A 6009-nucleotide genomic window follows, 5' to 3' on the forward strand; every position below is an offset into this window, starting at 1 on the left:
TTCCCTAATGACTAATGGTGTTGAGTGTCTTTTCATATGCTTACTGGCGCTTTCAATAGCCTCTTTTTCAAGTCTTTTGCCCAAAGTTTTGTTGGTTTGGCTGTCCTTTTCTTATTGATTTGAAGAGATCTTTATATATTCAGGACATGAGTCCTTTGTCAGAGATATGTACTGTGAAAATCTTCTCTTGCCCTCTCACTCTCTTAATGACATCTTTTCATAAGCAGAGGTTTTTATTTGAATGAAGTTCAATTTACCAATTAGAAAAAATTCTAGTAAGTGCCTTTTATGTCCTACTTAAAAGATCTTTGCCTTATCATGAAGATCTCCTCCCATGTTTTCTTCCAAGGGTTTTATTAGCTTAGTTTCACATTTAGGTTATGATCCACGTTGAGTTAATGTGTATGGTGGGGGAAGGGGTCAGAGCTGATTTTTTTCCCTTATGAGTATGCAGAGAAAAAAGCATTGGTTCCTCCCCAGAATTGCATAGGTGTCTTTATTGTAAGTCAAGTTACCATATGTATGGATGTATCATGAACAACTTCAGAGGTATTAACTTCCAGATCCTCAACTTCTCTCTGTCCTCTTTTTCTAAAATGAATCTATTTGCTTCTGCAGTCAAACATCAAGCCAGTTGTCCTTTTCCACTTCACTTACCTTTCCAAGTAAGGCTTACCTTTCACTCAGTCTCAGTTGGACCATGGTCCATCATTTAGACAAGTGCAGACCACTACAGACCCAAACAAAGGAGCAATTAGAGAGTGCACACTTCTGAGGGAGAGATCCCCCTCAACAAAGCACAGAGAGCATTGGCTATAAATATGGAAGGGGCAGCATCTTATTCCATCTAAGGGACAAATTCTAGGTGACAAGTCTCTGTGCACTATTTAGCTTAGAACTAGAATATGAAAGTGAGATGGTTGTCACGAGGCTATGTATTAACACATTTATTTGAATTGAAAAATGAATCCAGATTTTCTTTTGACAGTAAGTCTGACTGGGCTGACCGACTTGACGATGAATTCTGGCTTTGCCAATTAGCTTATATGGCAGACATTTCCCATAAATTAAATAAACCAAATCTGCAACCCTGAGGTTCTGGAGAAAATATATACAACATGCAGGAAATTATATTTTTACAGCTATTAAAATTATGATAAAAAATTTAGATGTCAACTTAAAAATATGAAAGTATGTAGTTTTCCAAAATTCTTTTAGGGGATACACAGCATGAAAATTTAAAGAACACTGATCTAGGGCAGTGGTTCTCAACTCTGGTTGCAATTGGAATCACTTGCGGAGTTTAAAAGAAGATGATGACTGGGCTTCACTCCAGGCCCATTAAATCAAAGGAGCTGGGAGTGAGTGCTTTTTAAAAGCTTCCCAGATTCAGCCAGGCTAAGAACCACTTGCTCCTTCCTCCACCCTCCCTTGTCTCTGTAAACACACAATCTAAACCCCTCTCCCTTCCTCACCCCCAGCACCCAAGGCTATCTCCCTAACCCACACCCTTATCTAGCTCCAAGCCTAGACATTACCTCTTGGACATTCACAGGCCCTTCAAACACAACATGTCTAAAGCCAGCCTTGGCAACAGTTTTGATCATGCATCAGTAGAAATTGTGAGAGGGGTGGGCCTCAAAATACATATATTAAAAAATAAACCAGGAGGGTTCCCTGGTGGCTTAGTGGTTAAGATTCCTGGCTTTCACTGCTGTGGCCCAGGTTCAGTCCCTGGTTTGGGGAACTGAGATCCCACAAGCCTTGCAGCACAGCCAAAAACAACAACAACAACAAAAAAAAAACCATATATGTATCACTATGTTAATATGTCTATAAAATAGAAAATAAAAAAGCATGAGACTAGAACTTAATATAAATACAAGTTCTAACATTTTCTCTCCACATCCTATGGATGAGCTCTGATTTTGCACATGCTGGTCCTTCTTCCGGGAATTCCTTTCCCCCTTTGCCCTTCACTATGATCTTCCACTTACCCTTCAAGACCCAGTCCTCTGAGACTCCTCCACAGGTAGACCTTTCCCACCTCCATAGTGCCCCCAGGGGACTCTGTACAGGCCTCTACCTTTACAACTGCTGTGCTATGTGAATCTTTGATGTTTGGTTGTCTCTTTAGCTCCTACGGACCCAGGAACACGTTGAGGGCAGCACCTAGCATAGGACCTGGCTCATAGTAGGTTTGCAATAAATGTTGAATGGTGGAGGGAGTGAAGAGAAAATAGCCAAAATATCTAATGGCCGGTATAGCAGAGGGGGGTGGTGGATGGGAGGTGGGGAGGAGGTTACTGGAGGTTCTTCATTAGGAGAGTGTTAACCCTTTTTTTTTTTTAATTTTTAATTTTATTCAACATTGGTACAGAAGTGCTAACATTTCCATAAAATAATTTCTGTGATACGGAAAGGAATATACTTTGCAAGAAATGTAGTTCATCTTAAGTCTCCAAATACTTTTAAAGGCTAATGCAGCAGCTGGCAAAATAACACACAGTACACAGTGGCTGGCTTGGGGGAAGCCAGGGCATCCAGGTCAGCTGCAGTGGAGGGGCACTCTAGTTTGGCCATACCACTGCTTACTGACTGTACTTTACTTGTTAATGGTGAATTCCTAGAGAACTGACTGTCCAAGGTCTCAGGGACTTTTTAAGTCTGAAGAACAACATTTCCATCTGGGCTGCAGAGAGAACTCTGCCCTGGGTGGGTGTGGAGGGGACGATCCCTGCGCAAGAGCCTCCCCTTTGTCACTCACTGTCTGGAACTCAGGCCTGGCCAGGAACCCTGAGGCCACAGCAGTGATCCATTGGGATTCCTCAAAGCAGTTGTGTTTGTCTCTGCGTTACAAGTGGGGACACTGAGGCACTGGAAGGGGTGACCTTCCTAGGCCCTGCAGGTGAGGATCAGGGCCTGGCCTGTCTCTGGCCACTCTCAGCTGGCCCAGGGGGCTGCCGCTCACTGGACTCTCCAAGAAGAGCTGTCAAGGCAGAAATGGAGGCGAGGACAGTGTGGGAGGAGAAGCCGGGTGCAGCCGCAGAGATAGTGCAGAGTTCATGCCAGGGTTTGTCCGCCTGCCCACCTCAGGAGAGAGCAGGCACAGCCCTCCAGCCAGGAGCAGAGCTAGGCCAAGAGTTGCCCTTCAGCTTAGGGCAGGATGCAGTTGCTTTACCCCAGTGGCTCTCAGCGGCAGGGATCTTGCCCCCAGACAAACGTCTGCCAATGTCTGGAGACATTTTTAGTTGTTTCAACGAGGGGTGGAGGGTGCTACTGCCTACTGGCATACAGTGGGTAGAGGCCAGGGATGCTGCTACACATCCTGCAGCGCACAGGACAGACGCACAACAGAGATTTATTTGGCCCCAAATGTCACTAGTGCTAAAGCTGAGAAACCCTGCCCACACTTTCCTCCCTCCACATCTTCACTCAAACAGTCCCTTCATGCCTGGCAAGCAACAAACTAAGTTTGGGGGGACTTCCCTGGTGGTCCAGTGGTTAAGACTCCGTACTTCTACTGCAGGGGGCATGGGTTCGATCCCTGGTCGGGGAACTAAGATCCTACATGCTGCACGGTGCAGCCAAAAACAAAACCAAAACCAAAAATAAGTCAGTTTGTCAAACCTCTTCATGACTGAGATCACGTCACCTCCTTTTCCAGGTCTGCCATCCTCTAGCTGTGTGACTTTAGACAAGTGATGTGGCCTCTCTGAGCCAGAGTCTCCACCTTGTTAAAAAAAAAAAAATCCCTCCTGCACGGTCAGCCATTGTGAAGAGGAGACACAGTGTTGTCCAGAGAAGGCCCAGCTCTGTGCGTGGCTCCTAGGAACGCCCAGTTCACAGAGGCTGCTGCTGTTGCTAATCTCTGCTTCTGCCTTCCCTGAGACCCCTGCATTTTGGTTTGTGTGTTTTTGGACTCCTGTACCCAGAACATACTCTGCAGTGGCATGAGCTGACCCCTCCATGAACTGTGTACACTGAAAGAAGCAGGGGCTTGATGTCTTGGTGCCTAGTACAGGGCCTGGCATGGGGTAGGTCCTGAGTAAGTGCTGAGTCCCTGGTACATGCTGGCCCCTGTGCTGTACGGAACACAGGGAGCCCAGTGGGTCATGCAAGGTTTGAACTGTAATTGGGCAGAGTGTGTCGGTGGAACTCTCCTTGAGCCTATAACTCTGTGGTTTCTGCCCCAGGCCTTGGGGAAGCTGATTTTTCCTAGCAGATATCGGAGGCTCCCAGTGACAGCTCCACAAGGGATTTTCTCCAAACTTTTTGTTTACGAATTTTCAAACCTACAGAAGAGTTGCAAGAATGGTGCAATGAACATACATGTACCCCTCACCTGTATTCACCACTTCTGCTTCATCACACACACACACACACACACATTTTTTTCAGAACCATTTGAGAGCTGACATCATGACATTTCACCTCAAAATGCTTCACCAGGCATACTCTCAGAACAAGGACACTGTCCTATACAACCACACTACAATGATCATACTCAAAACACTTGACGCTGATAAATCCCTTATCTAACCGTGGTTCTTGTTTAGATTTCCCCAGTTGTCCCAATAGTGGTTTTTTACAGGGTTCTTTTTGTTTGTTTGTTTTGATCCAGGAGCCAATCAACGATCAATCAAAGCACCACATGCAGCTGTCATGTCTTTTTAACCTAGTTCTCTTTTTTTTTGTTGGTCATCCAAGACACCTACATTTTTTTTAAGGAATGCAGGCCAGTTGTTTTGCAGAATGTCCCTCAATTTGGGATTGTCTGCTGCTTGCACGTGATTAACTTCAGCGTGTATGTTTTTGGTAGGAATAGCACAGATAGAATGTTGTGACCCTCTCAGAGCAGCCCACCAGGGAGCACAAGATGTCCCGTGTCCCACTATCTGTGACCTCATTTTTGATCCCACAGGTTGTCACAGGGGAGAGAATTTTGCAGAAGCCTGCATCCTCTCCCCTTGCCCCGCAGGCCAGCCACATTGGAGACCGCCTCATGAGCGTGGGGAGGTGGCATTCTCTGTGGCTCTGAGGAGATGAAGGGAATGGGGTGTGGCCAGAACTGCTTCCCAGGGCAGTTCAGAATCACCTTTGCCCCCAAACCACAACCCCCCTCATGCCTGCCCACGTGGCTGCCATGCCCTGCCTCTCTTTGGCTGGGAGGAAACTATCCTGTCCCGGCAATTCCCACTCATCCTCCCTACTTGTCAAGGCACTCATGTTTTAGGAGAAAGTGGCTGGCTTTTGTGGTAAACCCCTGCCTGGCCCAACAGACCTGAGCAGCCGGTTTCTTGAACCCTGGTCTCAGAGGAGAAGCCTAGAATCCCAGCCTGCTGGTGGCAAGAGGAAATACTGGGCCAGGACAGGGAGGTGGCCTGGAATCAACTGGTGGGATGTGGGTGAGTCAAGGGAAGCCAGAGGGCAGAGGGGAAAGGTCTACCTCTTAACTGCTCTACAAATCCCAGATCAGTTCACCTCTTCCATGAAGCCCACCTTGATCACCTTGGTGCCCACCAAGCTCTTCTCAACTGCATAGGAAAGTGCTGAATTCTGTTTTAACCACTGGGGCAAATTACTTGTGCCTCCTCTTGTATAGTACTAAACCTGGGGGGGCGGGGGGAGGGGGTGCATCTTTGTGCAGCTATTTGGTCCTAATCCTGCATTGTGTATGCAGTAGGTGCTCAGTACATGTTTGATTAGCTAAATAAAATGAGAGTTCATCTATTCATGCATTCATTCACTCGAAAAATCATTAACAAGCAACTACCTTGAGCTAGAATGTCTTCTAGGGGCCCTTGCCCTTGGGGACTGAATGTAGGGGGACAGACCACAGACAGATAAATAAGCAGATGATGTGAGGCCAGCGCTACAAAGAAAGAGTGAGTGAATGACTGACTGACTGAATGAATGAATGAATGAATTGTAGATCGAGGAGAGGAGAAAGTGGATGAATGGCCTGGGGAGGGAGCTCCCATCCTCCTGCCATCACCCTGGAAGGAC

This window comes from Hyperoodon ampullatus (genome assembly GCF_949752795.1).
Source record: "Hyperoodon ampullatus genome assembly, chromosome: 3".
NCBI classification, from domain to species: domain Eukaryota; kingdom Metazoa; phylum Chordata; class Mammalia; order Artiodactyla; family Ziphiidae; genus Hyperoodon; species Hyperoodon ampullatus.